A 13,819-nucleotide genomic window follows, 5' to 3' on the forward strand; every position below is an offset into this window, starting at 1 on the left:
GGCAGAAGACTCCAGTATCTGGTTGATTGGGAGGAGTATGGTCCTGAGGAGAGGAGCTGGGTTCCTGCCAGGTTCATCATGGATCCCACCCTCATCACAGACTTCCACCAACAACACCCTGAGGCACTTCCTAAGGCGCCTGGAGGTACCCACTGGGGGGGGGGGGTACTGTCACAGTCCAATCCATCCATACCTGAGTTTGTGGGACTTCCACGCCGGCTCCAGGCCAGATCTGGGACAGGAATTCAGTCCTGCCCTGCTGGAGGCCATCTTCCCTGAAGCGATACTCCCACACCTGCTACCACTCCTCTCCCATCAGCCAGGGCCTACTTAAGAGCTGTTTGGAGCTACTCCAGTTGCCAGACTGTCTCTTGCAGACTTTCCTCACCTTGCTATAGCCCTTTGGTATTGTGACTTCTCGATTCCCCCTGCCTGTATCGTTCTGTGTTTTGTTTTGTTTTTTGCCTAGTTTTCTGTCCAGTTTTTGCCCCGTTCTACCTGCCTGTTCCTTTGGATTGTGTTGTTTGCTTCCTCTGCCTGGGTTTCCCTTGTCCCTGTTTTCTTCAGTTTTTGTGAAGATTTTTCTGTCCTGTTTTTTTCCCTGACCGTGCCTGCCTGCTCTTCTGTGTTTTGACCTCTTGGCCCATTCTTTGACCACCAATTTTGCCTGAGACCTATTGTACCTCTGCCCTGTACTTCATGAAAGAAGTTTCCTTTTGTACACTGCCCATCTTGAGTCTGCTCTTGGGTCTTCATTTTACCTCAGCTCACCACTTCTGACAAGTTCATTAACCATTAACGCTTTAGATGTAAGAGATCTAATATTTAATAGCCCCACCTTTAGATCAAAGGTGCTGGCAGTGGCTGTACAGTCAGTATGATCTAATTTTATATTAATTAGGTTACTGGAACAAACTCTCTGAATGTTTCTACTTTTTTGTTGAGCTCGGGGAACAGACACAGTCTCGATGTAGTGAACCCTGAGTGACGACTCTGTGCAGCTAGCAGACAGTCAGTTTCGCCTGTTTATCTGTTCCCTGGCCTTGGCTATGGATTGTCAGAAATTAATTAGGCCTGTTCTGAGACTATGACCTATGCTGCAGAAAATGAGAGCAGTGCCTTCCCGAGTGGGATGGATACTGTCCCACCCTAACAGGCCAGCAGTGCCCTCAAAATTAGCCCAATTATCTATAAAATCCACACTGTTTTCAGAGCATCACCTGGACAACCAGCAGTTCAGCGACCAGAACCTGCTGTAAGCTACATTGCCATGCCGCATTGGGATGGGGCCAGAGCATACTACAGCATTGGACATTGCCTTCGCTAATTTAAACACCTCTACAAAGTTACTCTTAGTACCCTCAGACTGACAAAGGCATATATCATTAGCTCCTGCATGGATAACTATCTTTGAGAACCTGTGCTTGCCTAGGACCCTAAGATTGCCTGCTATGTCCAGCACCCTGGCTCCCGGTATACACCTGACTAAAGCTGCTGGTGCCTCTAAAGGCTGAGCTAATTTCACATGCCATATGATAGAGTCCCCTATAACCAGAGCTCTTTCAGGTTTCTCAGTGGGTGCATCACTAAGGAGAGCAAACCTGTTTGACATGTGATGCAGAGAGGAGTGGTGCTCCCATGGGCGAGCCTCAGCAGTAGCTTTGGCTCTACGCTTATGCTGCCGAGTTGTCATCCATTTGCCCCACTGTAAGGGCTCTAATGCCAATTTGTCCACCCCGATATGTTTCAGGTTGATGCATTTAGCCTGCATTCTTGCTGTATGGTTCTATAAAAGGTGATTGTTCTTGACTAAATATAAAACTCATTGATCTCATCCAGAAAAAAAAATGTTTGAAAAACAATAGAACAGGACAAACTTACATGCTTACATTTCCACTATGGCCATCTTTCTTGTACAGTTTGTTTCAGGAACCTTTATTTTAGCTCTGTTAATCCTTAATAAAGCAATAAGGCATACTTTTCTGCTGTGCTCATGCAGCATCTTGAATTGGTTATTGATTTTAATTTTACAACAGTAAATTCACTGATCACTAATTGAAATAAAGCTTGAAGAAAATGGGAGTCATGCCCAATTATATTTAAGATTAAAAAAAGTAAACCATAGCAGCTGGGAGCATTCATTTTTACAGACAAATTAATCTTTCTATATTCTCCTGGGCAGCATGGTGATGTAGTGGTTAGCACTGTTGCCTCACAGCAAGAAGGTTCTGGATTTGAGCCCGGCAGCCAACAGGGGCCTTTCTGTGTGGAGTTTGCATGTTCTCCCTGTGTCTGTGTGGGTTTCCTCCAGGTTTTCTGTTTTCCCTCCACAGTCCAAAGACATGCAGGTTAGGTTAACATGGGGCAGCCTGAGACTGAGGTGCCCTTGAGCGAAGCACCTAACCCCCAACTGCTCTGGGTATGTGTGTGTGTGCTTATTTCTCATGTGTGTGTTCACTGCTTCAGATGGGTTAAATGCAGAGAGGAATTTCACAAGTGCACGTGTGATGAATAAAGTTCTTTTTCCTCTTCTTCTTCCTGTGGAAGAAAACAAGGTCAAAATGAGAGCCTGTGCAAATTTGATGTGTAACAGCCCATGTTCATGCAAATAAAGCATCATCTAGCAGCTCAATTCTGATAAGAGTTTGTAATTTAGGTTATTCTGACTCAAATCTGATTACAGTTTGTAACTCAGATTAATTATATTTTTCTCAAATCAGACCATAATCCATATTCAAATGGATTATTCTGACTCAAATCTGATTACAGTTTGTAAGTCAAACTGGTTATCAAACTGATCACCAAGAAATCAGATTCTAATCAGAATTATCATGCCATGTCAACAGTGAAAGCAGCACCAAACTATGCTTCTGGACTATACTCACCAGAATACACCGCAGTCTACAAACATCACCAACAAGCACCACATTCACAGTCACCAAACCTCCAATTGAGCACCTGTTCCTAGTCACAGGCACTATTTAAGGACTCAGTTCATAGGAACAGTTGCAAGGTATTGTTCACTGCATGCATGTCTCACTTTGCTAAGCCCCTTTTTTCTATGTTTTGATATTCTTATCTTGATTGCTGTATTTTTTTTTTTTTCATTTTTTTGGATTCTGCCCTCATTCTTGTTGTTTGCTTATTGTCTGACCCATGCTTGTTTGTGACTATATTTTCTGATTCATATTTTGGAGTTGTCTGTCCGCACATCTAAATAAAAGTACCAATCTGCATTTGCAGCAGCCCAACCATTCATGACTGAATACCTCACCAAACCTCTGTATGCAGCAGAATTTCTATGGACCTTGACCAAGGAAGCCAAGCAGTGGGAAAGGAACTGGATTCAGGCAAGGAGGAGGTAATTCCTTGCCTGGTTTTCTATAAGGGATCTTTTGGAGAGAGTGAATACAGTGAAAACCAAATAACACCCTCCCTACCCCACAAAGGATGCCATTAAGCCACACGACCTTGCCATGGGAATCACTCGAGCATTCTGCTCTGTCCTGGACATTGCTATGCCACCCAGCTCCACTTTGGACATTGCACTGCTATCTTGCTCCACCTCAGATGTTGCTCTGCCTCCCTTGCTCAGCTGAGAACATCACTATCTCCCTGCTTAACTGAGGACATCAATCTTTTCCCTTGCTACATGGTCAAAATCATTGCCCCCAGTGCTTCGCAGAGGCAGTCCATCTCATCTCTGGCCTCTCGATTGACATTGGTCCCCTGTCATGCTTTGTGGAGAGCATTGCTCCCTCTCTGGCTTTGTGATTTAAGTTGGTTCTCTCTCTCTGACTCAGCAGAGAGCTTTTTTCCCCCCACTCTGGCTTCACAGAGGACATCACTCCCCCCTTGGGCTCCACCTTGGCTTTTGTTCCTCCCTCGAGCTTCGCTGTGGCCGTTGTTCCATTTTCATGCTGTGTCTTAGAGGTCATGCCACCTTCCAGCTACATGGAGAAAATCATGCCACTTCACTGTTGCGTCTCCTGACCTTCCCTGACAGGTCAACTTGTGGTACAAACTGTTTGTTACCCAAATTGATTTTTCTAATCCAGTAACCATAGGTTAGTACCTATGGTTTGCAAAAGGCAAACCCACCTCTGAATTCAAGTAAACAAATCATTTGGCACCAAGCTGTTGTGCAAGAAACAGCTCATGATGTGTAAACACAAAGAGCTCTCCCAAGACCTTCACAACAAGATTTGTTGTGGTTACTGATGGATTTCTCAACTCCTAAATGTCCCTATAAGCACCATCATGACTGTTATCAAGTAGAAAGAACATCACTCAAACATCAACCACCATGCACAGGAGCTCCTTGCAAGATTTCTGACTGGACAGTCAGAATGTCAGTCAGAAGAGTTACCCAAGAGCTCAGGACCACTCTAAAAGGGCTTTAGAAAGAGTTGTAAGCAGTGGGTATAGTTGTCACAGAGAAAACAAAAGGCAATGCATGCCACAGCCATTGGTCTCCATTCTCAATCACCCCAGAATACTCCATTACTGAAGAAAAGGCATGTTGAAGATTTGAAGATTGCTACAGAACATTTGGATAAGTCTGGAGAATGTAATGTGTTCAGGCAAGACAAAAAAAATCAAGTTCTGCATATGACCCTTAAAATATCATACCTAAAGTAAAGTTCAGAGGTGGATGCATCATGGTACAGGGCTGTTTCTCTTCTCATGGTACCATCAAAGGGAAAATGAAGGAAGGCGCATGCTGGAAAATTCTTGAGAAGAATCTGTTGTGATCCATGAGAATGATGAGGATGAAATGTGGGTGCATTTACCAGGAGGATAACAATCTAAACATACTGCGAAGTAGACTTTCAGTTGGTTCCATAGGAAGAAAACCAAGGTGTTTGAAAGATCCAGTCAAATCACCACAGTTAAACCCAATAAAATATTTGTAGAATGAACTGAGGATCCTGGCGGCATGGTGGTGTAGTGGTTAGCGCTGTCGCCTCACAGCAAGAAGGTCCGGGTTCGAGCCCCGTGGCCGGAGAGGGCCTTTCTGTGTGGAGTTTGCATGTTCTCCCCGTGTCCGCGTGGGTTTCCGCCGGGTGCTCCGGTTTCCCCCACAGTCCAAAGACATGCAGGTTAGGTTAACTGGTGACTCTAAATTGACCGTAGGTGTGAATGTGAGTGTGAATGGTTGTCTGTGTCTATATGTCAGCCCTGTGATGACCTGGTGACTTGTCCAGGGTGTACCCCGCCTTTCGCCCGTAGTCAGCTGGGATAGGCTCCAGCTTGCCTGCGACCCTGTAGAACAGGATAAAGTGGCTAGAGATAATGAGATGAGACTGAGGATCCTGATTCACCATTTCATTTAAGGACTGTTTGTGTAGAAGAATGAGCCCAAATCACACCATACTTATTGACTGATAATGTATGTTCTTCATATTCCCCTTTTATAGCTTTGGACAAGATAAATATGTAGGCAGTTGCTGACTGTAGTCACTCATATACTACCCAGTTTAAAAGCAGTGTGTCTCAATTAATGATGGCAAGAAAGATGAACTGGAGTGCAAGGAACTAGAGCTGAATCTGCTTATCATATTGCAAGAGTGTGGAGCTTGATGTACCATACAAGTAAGTCCTTCATTAGAGAGCATAAGTAACCAACCAATGGAGACTTTAGAGTAGTGTAGAAACAGCTGGGTTTTGGATGTCTTGACATCATCATCCTTGCATATGGTCATATTTGGAAAAAGTTCAAAAGAAGAAAATGCATCCTAAATCTTAGATTATGTTGGATTATAGACCTTGATTACAACCCAGTGTATCTTACATTTTCTTTAAACTTACTTCATTGTAATTGAGAACATATTCTCAGTAAGACCAATTGTTATTGGGGTGGAATTGGACTTCTGACTATGCAGTTTGTGCATCAGACTTCTTGGCTTCTGTAATAGTCAGGATCTTTATGAAAATGTTGTGTTGAACAAAGCCTTAGGTGAAGTTGGTTGAAGTTGCTGACAGCAGAGGCAGTATGGGCTATAGCACAGCTAAGGTACTGGCAGGTAAGAATGATGGAGGGCAGAATTGAGCAAAGCACAACAAGAGCTTTCACCTCTCTGGGCAAGGTTGGAAAGAGTGGTGGTGAAAGTACAGGGATTATGCTGTGGATGATGGACCACACTGCCCTTGGAGTGTGGATTACAAACTTTGGTTAAAATAAGAGTTAGTGCTTGGTTAAAGCCAAGAGATTAAGTCTGTGGATATGGGCATGGCTTATATTTATTATATGATAGTATAAGAAAGTGTGTGGATTAAGCAAAGTCCCTCCCATGCCAGGTCCTGGTCTTCCCAAACAGTCTCCTGTCCCATCTGGAGTGTGCATAGGTATTCACCCCCAAAGTCAATACTTTGTAGAGCCACCTTTTGCTGCAATTACAGCTTCAAGTCTCTTGGCGTATGTCTCTATTAGCTTAGCACATCTAATCACTGGGATTTTTGCCCATTTCTCAAGGCAAAACTGCTTCAACTCCTTCAAGTTAGATGGGTTGCGCTGGTGTCCTGCTGGAATGTAAACCTTCATCTCAGTCTCAAACCTCTAGCTGACTCAAACCGGTTTTCCTCCAGAATTGCCCTGTATTTAGTGCCATTCATCTTTCCTTCAATCCTAACCAGCTTTCCTGTCCCTGCAGTTGAAAAACATCCACAAAACAGGACAAACACCAAGGGGGATGAATACTATTGCAAGACACTGTAGTAGATCTATAGTTTTATCTATCATATAACCACTACAACTCCCCAGCTCATGTTCTCCAAGCCAATAAAAATAAGCAGACCAGTCATCATCAACCCTTTTCCTGGACAATTCAGTTCTAACCCAATCCAATACACCTTGTTCAGATAATTGGCCTATTTGTTTAGCTTTCTTGGATGCTCTGTCGATTCAAAGATGGGCAGAACTCCAAAATGAACAGAGAGTTCCAGGAGCATGGTTAATGATCAATCATTCACACTATTGCCAAATAAGAGACAGCAGAGGCTGTATCTTATTCAAAATGTGAACACAACTGAAATTTACCTTCTGCCCACACAGTAGGCTCTGCCTCCATTTCAGTGTGCTTTTGGATTCATGTTTGAGAGCTCTCTCAAATGAGCAATGTTATCATGCTCATCTCGAAGATCACCAGCTAGCTGAGTTGCTAGCTGAAGTCCATTCTGGACTTTTGATTCTAGCCTTTTCATCAACATACAGTATCTCCATTAACTTTTACATTCAGTTTCTCATTAATATGACACCGAAAAGCCCTGGAAAATGGCAAATGAGGAAAGAACCTCTTGCTTTGTTGATTTTAGGAGCTAAGGCTATGGTGACATTAGAGCTCACAATGCTTTGCGATGGGTTATCGATGAAAGTGAGGTGTTTTGGTGGTGATGCGTCCCCGAGCATTGGGAAGTATTCCCAAACCTATCTGTGAGTATCCGCCGCTTAGTTTGCTGATGAAAACATTGCCATCAAAATTTCAATGCATGTATTGAATTTTTTTTTTTTTTGCAATATTTTTGGCTACTCATGAGGCAGAGATGCACCAAAAAACAATTTGCGAAGCTGAGAGAATGTTCACCGTGCATTGCATGATTGGTGGTGATGCTACCATTTTTCAGTGTCAAGTATTCACAAACCCATAGCGAGCTGTAGTGTGACCAGGGCCTAACAGCTGGTACCTGACCTTTACCGCTTATGTTTGAGGATTTTTTTTCCTCCTATAAAACACCATTGTAACTGCACTAGCAATGTCCCCCTCTGATGTCAGTGCAGCACGCAAGTGCTAAATTCTCACAGGAATAATGCAAATGCCAACCAGCACCAATCAACAAATTAGTACCAGAACCCTTAAGCATGCTGCTATTTCAATATTGCATGTATTACAGAGTGGTGGAGGTACGAGTTCAGGTTTACTCAAATACATACTTTAAGTCTTTATGTATTTACAGATGTCTCAATTTCATGCCTTTACAAACTTCCATTTCATGTGTGTGCGCGTCTGTGTTTCTTTGGGATAACAGCCACATGGTAGGAAGATTTGGTGTCTATTGATGTGTGGTAACAAAACAGGATACCATGACTCCAGTGAGGTCATTGTTACTATATCTGTCAACATCTGTGTCGGGGTGCATGTTTAATTCTGAGAACAGACTCTGAATTGCCATGAATCATGTATAAAGATTGTAGAAAGCTCCTGGGCAGGGGACAAATTTGACAACTCGGTTAATTTATTTGCTCAAAGAAGAAAAGCAGAGCCAGCTATCTGTGGGTAAAAATGGCTTGATTGGCACACAAGCGTAAAATGTTTGAAACATTGTTGGTGATTCATCATGTCAAAACATTTAAGTGGTCCAGGCATGTGTGCTGGATCACTGCACCTCATAAGGTTTTTTTTTTTCCCTTCCACACATGAGTGCCTGAGAACAATATTGGAGGCACATCAAAGGGTGAAGTAAATTCTTCACCAGTGCCACAGTTTAAATTCAAATGGTTTTGTTAATGTGAAGGTTTTCATTTGTATATCAAATTGCTTGTCAGTTAAGATCATTTCTACAGCAGTTGAATGTGTCTTTCACCCTATATTGAAGTATCAGGAAACCAGATGGAGCTAAGACTTCATAATTTGCATGACAGTTAAACTGAATTTTTAACAATTCTATGCAAATTACATACGACTCAGAAGTTGACCAGAATGATTCCTTGGACCAATCCTATCATGCATGTGGGCCAATGTTTTTGCAGTTCTCCAACAAAACTATACTAATATCTAATAACCATGGTTTCATCTTATCCTGTCATATACAAAGTCTCGTTAAATGTGTATAGAGACATAATGAAGAAAAATAAAGCTTAGAAGGAAGTAGCAGAAATTACATGCTGATGAGTGCACACAGCTAGTACAGTGAGCTCGGTTTACTAATCTGCCACAAAATGTCATGCTCTGCCCCGGACATCCACTCCGGAGATTACGGATTTCTCACGCCAGCACCGATCCAGATCCGGGACAAGAATCCCTTCTCACCGATATTCACTTCCTGGTTTTCACTGCTGTGTATAAATGAGCCGTTCTCAGACTTATGCCGCTTTTCCACTACAAACGCGGCTGAGTCGGGCTGAGCCGTGCCGTGCTGAGTCGGGCTGAGCGGGGCTGTTGGAGTTGCATTTCGACTACAACCGCGCTGAACCGTGCTGGCTGGAAGTGGGTGGACACATTGGGTGGAGTTAGCGAAAGTGGGTGGACGTCAGGTGATGTCGTTAAGCAGCGCAAACAGTGACATCAGTGAGCTTTTAAGCGGTAGTCTCATGACCCGAATAGTAAACAATAAACATGGAGGACATGGAGTCGTTAGTGTTGCTGGTCTTGGTGCTGTGGCTTGTTGTCACCGACAACGCAGACAGATACTGGCAAGAGCGTATAGATGAGGCGAGGCGCATAAGGCTTCAGAAATTCTCGTAATTCTCCTTCTTCCGGGTTTACGGTGTTTACAGATCCCAGCGCGCTCGCGGGGCGTGTGTGGGCATGTGAGGACACTCCTCCTCACCAATCAGTGCACAGGGGAGTGTCTGCTCACGCCCCCAGCCTCACTCGGCACGGTTTGGCTCGCTTCAGCCCCACTCCCAAACGGTGCAAGTTTTAGGGGCTAAGCAGGGCTGAAGTGAGCTGAGTCGTGCTGGTTTTTGGTAGTCGAAACGCGAGCCGTGTCGGGCTGAAGTGAGCTGAAGCGAGCTGAAGTGAGCTGAAAAAGGGTAGTGGAAAAGGGCCATTTGACTTTGCCAGAATGTCTTGTTTGCTTCTTAAGCTGTTTCTGTGCCTCTCTTACTGTTCATGGTTATTAGTGACTTTTTCTTGTTCATGGTTTTTGCACTAGCATTCTTCTGGTTCATGGTGTTTTTTTGCACTAAGGGTTATTTCAGATTCATGGTTTCTTGCACTAAGGGTCTTTTCTTGTTTATGGTTTTTTGCACCAGCATTTTGGTCTTTGCCTGTCTCATGTTTTTGTCAAGTTGTTTGTCTTATTTTGTCCAGACTATTTTTGCCATTTGTTTTTTGTCCTGTTTGTTTACCTTTTTGCCACACCCTTTTTTCCCTGAATTAAATCATATTTATTGGATTACTGTCTGTGCTCTGCTTGTGGATCCTAACTTCACCATACCTCCACCCACCCTAACAGTACATTCTGGCCAACGTGGATCTAGCGGAACTTGCCCATCTGAGAACAGCCATCCAGCAGCAGGGGACTCTCCTCGGGACCCACCAACAAGACCTACAACAAATTACCCAGAACCTCGCCACCCTATCCAACACACTCAACCTTCTAACCACTGTCAAGCCGTTCCTACCCCTGCTCAGCCATCTCCTACTTCAGCTCCTGCCACTGCCTTTCTCCATGAACTGAGACTTCCAGCACCTCAGCCCTACAATGGAGAACCAGGTACTTGCAGATTGTTTTTGTCTCAATGTTCATTGATCCTAGAGCTGCACCCTCTGGCCTTCCCCACAGAATGCTCCCGGGTAGCATATACAATAACGATCCTCACTGGCAAGGCCAGAGAGTGGGGAACAGTGGTCTGGGATGCCAATGCACCCTTTTGTTCCAGTTTCAAGGATTTCTCTGAGGAGATGAGGCAAACTTTTGGCTGTTCTCTGTCTGGCTGGGAGGTGGCCAGAGAGCTCATGGAGCTGTGGCAGGGGTCCCGGTCTACCTCAGATTATGCCATCAAGTTCTGGACATTGGCGGCTTCATGCGGTTGGAACAAGAATGCCCAGATTGACGCGTTCCTGCACAGCTTGTCTGAAGCCATCAAGGATGAATTGGTATCGTGGGAACTGCCATCAGACCTCTCCAGCCTCATGGACATTGCCAACTGCATCGATGCTCAGATCCAGCAACGGAGGAGAGAGAAGAGCCGCCCCAGACTCACTTCCTCTCCATCTCCCACCACATCCGTCAAACCCATGCAGGTGTCAACGGAGGAACGACATTGCCGGCGGAGCATGGGGGCCTGCTTCTATTGCAGTCAGCTGGGACACATCTGCTGAGCCTGCCCGCTAAAAGGACGAGCCTACCAGTGAATCAAGGGGCCCTGGTAGGCAATGCTCGGAACCAGTCCCCCGCTAATCATCTATTATGACAACCAGCATCACCACCTCCAGGCCCTCATCGACTCAGGGACAGACAGGAACCTGATCTGCTCCACCACTGCCAAGCGTCTGGGAATCCCGCTACTTGCTCTTGACGTCCCTCTCACTGTCCTGACACTCAATGGCACCAGCTTGACCAGAATCACCCACCTTACCGCCCTGCTCACCCTAAGGATTTCCAGTAACCACTCAGAAACCATCCAGCTAAACATCATGAACAACCCCCTCGTACCCATCATCCTAGGATTACCATGGTTAATGCAGCACAATCCCCACCTTAACTGGACTAATAACACCATCCTAGGCTGGAGTCCTTCCTGCCTGGCCTCCTGTCTGAACTCCACTCTGCCTCCCGCCAAACCACCACAGCCCTCAGCCAACGAGTTTCCCGACCTCTCTCATGTGCCTCCAGAATATCTGGACCTTAAGCTAGTTTTCAGTAAGACCTGAGCAGTGTCCCTCCCTCCTCACAGACCTTATGACTGTGGTATCAACCTCCTGCCTGGGACAACACCACCCAAGGGACACCTCTACTCTTTCTCCCACCAAAAGACAAGCCATGGAAAAGTACATCACTGAGTCACTGGCAGCTGGGATTATCCACTCTTCCTCCTCCCCAGCAGGGGCGGGGTTCTTCTTCATCAAAAAGGACAAGTCACTCCGCCCCTGCATTGACTATCGGGGTCTCAACACCATCACGGTCAAGAACCGCTACCCACTACCACTCATGGCCATGGCCTTTGAACTACTCCAGGGAGCCAAGGTATTCACCAAGCTAGATCTACACAATGCATACCATCTTGTCAGTATCAGGGAGGGGGATGAGTGGAAGACAGCCTTTAACACCGCCACTGGTCACTATGAGTACCTCGTGGTCCCTTTCGGCCTGACCAATGCACCCACAGTCTTCCAGGCACTAGTTAACGATGTCTTAAGGGACTTCCTAAAAATCTTAATTTTTGTGTACCTGAATGACATCCTGATCTTCTCCCGCTCCCTGGAGGAACATCGGGGTCATGTCCAGCAGGTCCTCCAGCACCTGCTAGAGAACAAGCTGTTCATCAAGGCAGAAAAGAGCTAATTTAACCAGAGCTCTGTCTCATTTCTGGGATTCATCATCTCCCCGGCAAGGATCCAGATGGACCCCCTCAAGCTCAAGGCAGTTGCCGATTGGCCCACCCCATCTTTGAGATGAGAGCTCCAGCGCTTCCTAGGATTCGCCAACTTCTACAGGCGCTTCATTTGCAACTTCAGCACAGTGGCCAGACCTCTTTTAGCCCTGACCTCAACCAAGACCCAATTCAAGTGGAGCGAGGAAGCAGAGAAAGCCTTTTTCACGCTCAAACACAGGTTTACCACAGCATTCTCACCATACCCAATCCAACCAAGCAGTTTATTGTCGAGGTCGACACTTCTGAGTCAGGGGTCAGAGCTATACTTTCCCAGAGGGCCAGTGATGACAAGGTCCACCCATGCTCCTTCTTCCGCCAGGTATCCCCAGCCGAACGGAATTACAACATCGGCGACTGAGAACTACTGGCTGTTAAACTAGCCTTAGAAAATTGGAGGCACTGGCTCGAGGGGTCAGAGTTCCCCTTCCTAGTCTGGACTGACCATAAGAATTTGGAGTACCTCAAGTCCACCAAATGCCTTAATTCCCATTAAGCCCGTTGGTCTCTCTTCTCCTGATTCAACCCAGAAAGCCTTGGAGCAGGACCCCGGTGAAGGTAATCCCAACAACATTCCTCCTAACCATCTGTTTGTTCCCAGTCCTGTGCATATCCAGGTGCTGCAGTGGGGTCATGGCTCCAAGCTGGCCTGTCATCTGGGAGCCACCTGAACCCTGGCACTCATCCAGCACCGCTTTTGGTGGCCATCCATCAAGGAGGACATCCAGGAGTTTGTGGCAGCCTGTGACATATGCTCCCAGAACAAGACAGCCAATTGACCCCCTGCTGGCTTGCTAAGACCTCTCCCAACTCCACATCGACCTTGGTCTCACATCGCCCTGGACTTCATCACAGGACTCCCCAACTCAGGTGGCAACACATGCATTCTCACTGTCATTGACCATTTCTCCAAGACCATTCATTTCATCCCTCTGCCCAAGCTCCCCTCAGCCAAAGAAACCGCTGAACTACTCATCCAGCACATTTTTCTTCTACATGGACTGCCCACTGACATTGTTTCTGACCGGGTTCCTCAGTTCACTGCGTAACTCTGGAGGGCTTTCTGCAAACTCATCGGGGCCACCTGTAGTCTCTCCTGTAGTACCCACAGACCAACGGCCAGGCAGAATGGGCGAACCAGGCTTTGGAGGTTGCACTCAGGTGCATGGCGTCCAGGGATGCCAGTTCTTGGAGTAAGTACCTACCCTGGATCGAGTATGCTCATAACACTTTTCCTTCATCTGCCACAGGTCTCTCACCCTTCCAGTGCTCCCTAGGTTACCAACCACCACTCTTCCCCAACCAAGAGGAGGAGATCACCATACCCTCTGCCCAGACCTTCATATGCCACTGCAGGAGGACATGGGCATTGGCCCAGAGAAAACGCATTTGCTCCGCCCTAGCATCCAAGAGGCAGGCCAACAAACGCCGCTCTAAGGCACCCACTTACCGGGTGGGGCAACGAGTCATGCTCTTCACACGCCATCTGCCACTCAGAACAGT

The sequence above is a fragment of the Neoarius graeffei genome, chromosome 1 (genome assembly GCF_027579695.1).
Source record: "Neoarius graeffei isolate fNeoGra1 chromosome 1, fNeoGra1.pri, whole genome shotgun sequence".
NCBI classification, from domain to species: Eukaryota; Metazoa; Chordata; class Actinopteri; order Siluriformes; family Ariidae; genus Neoarius; species Neoarius graeffei.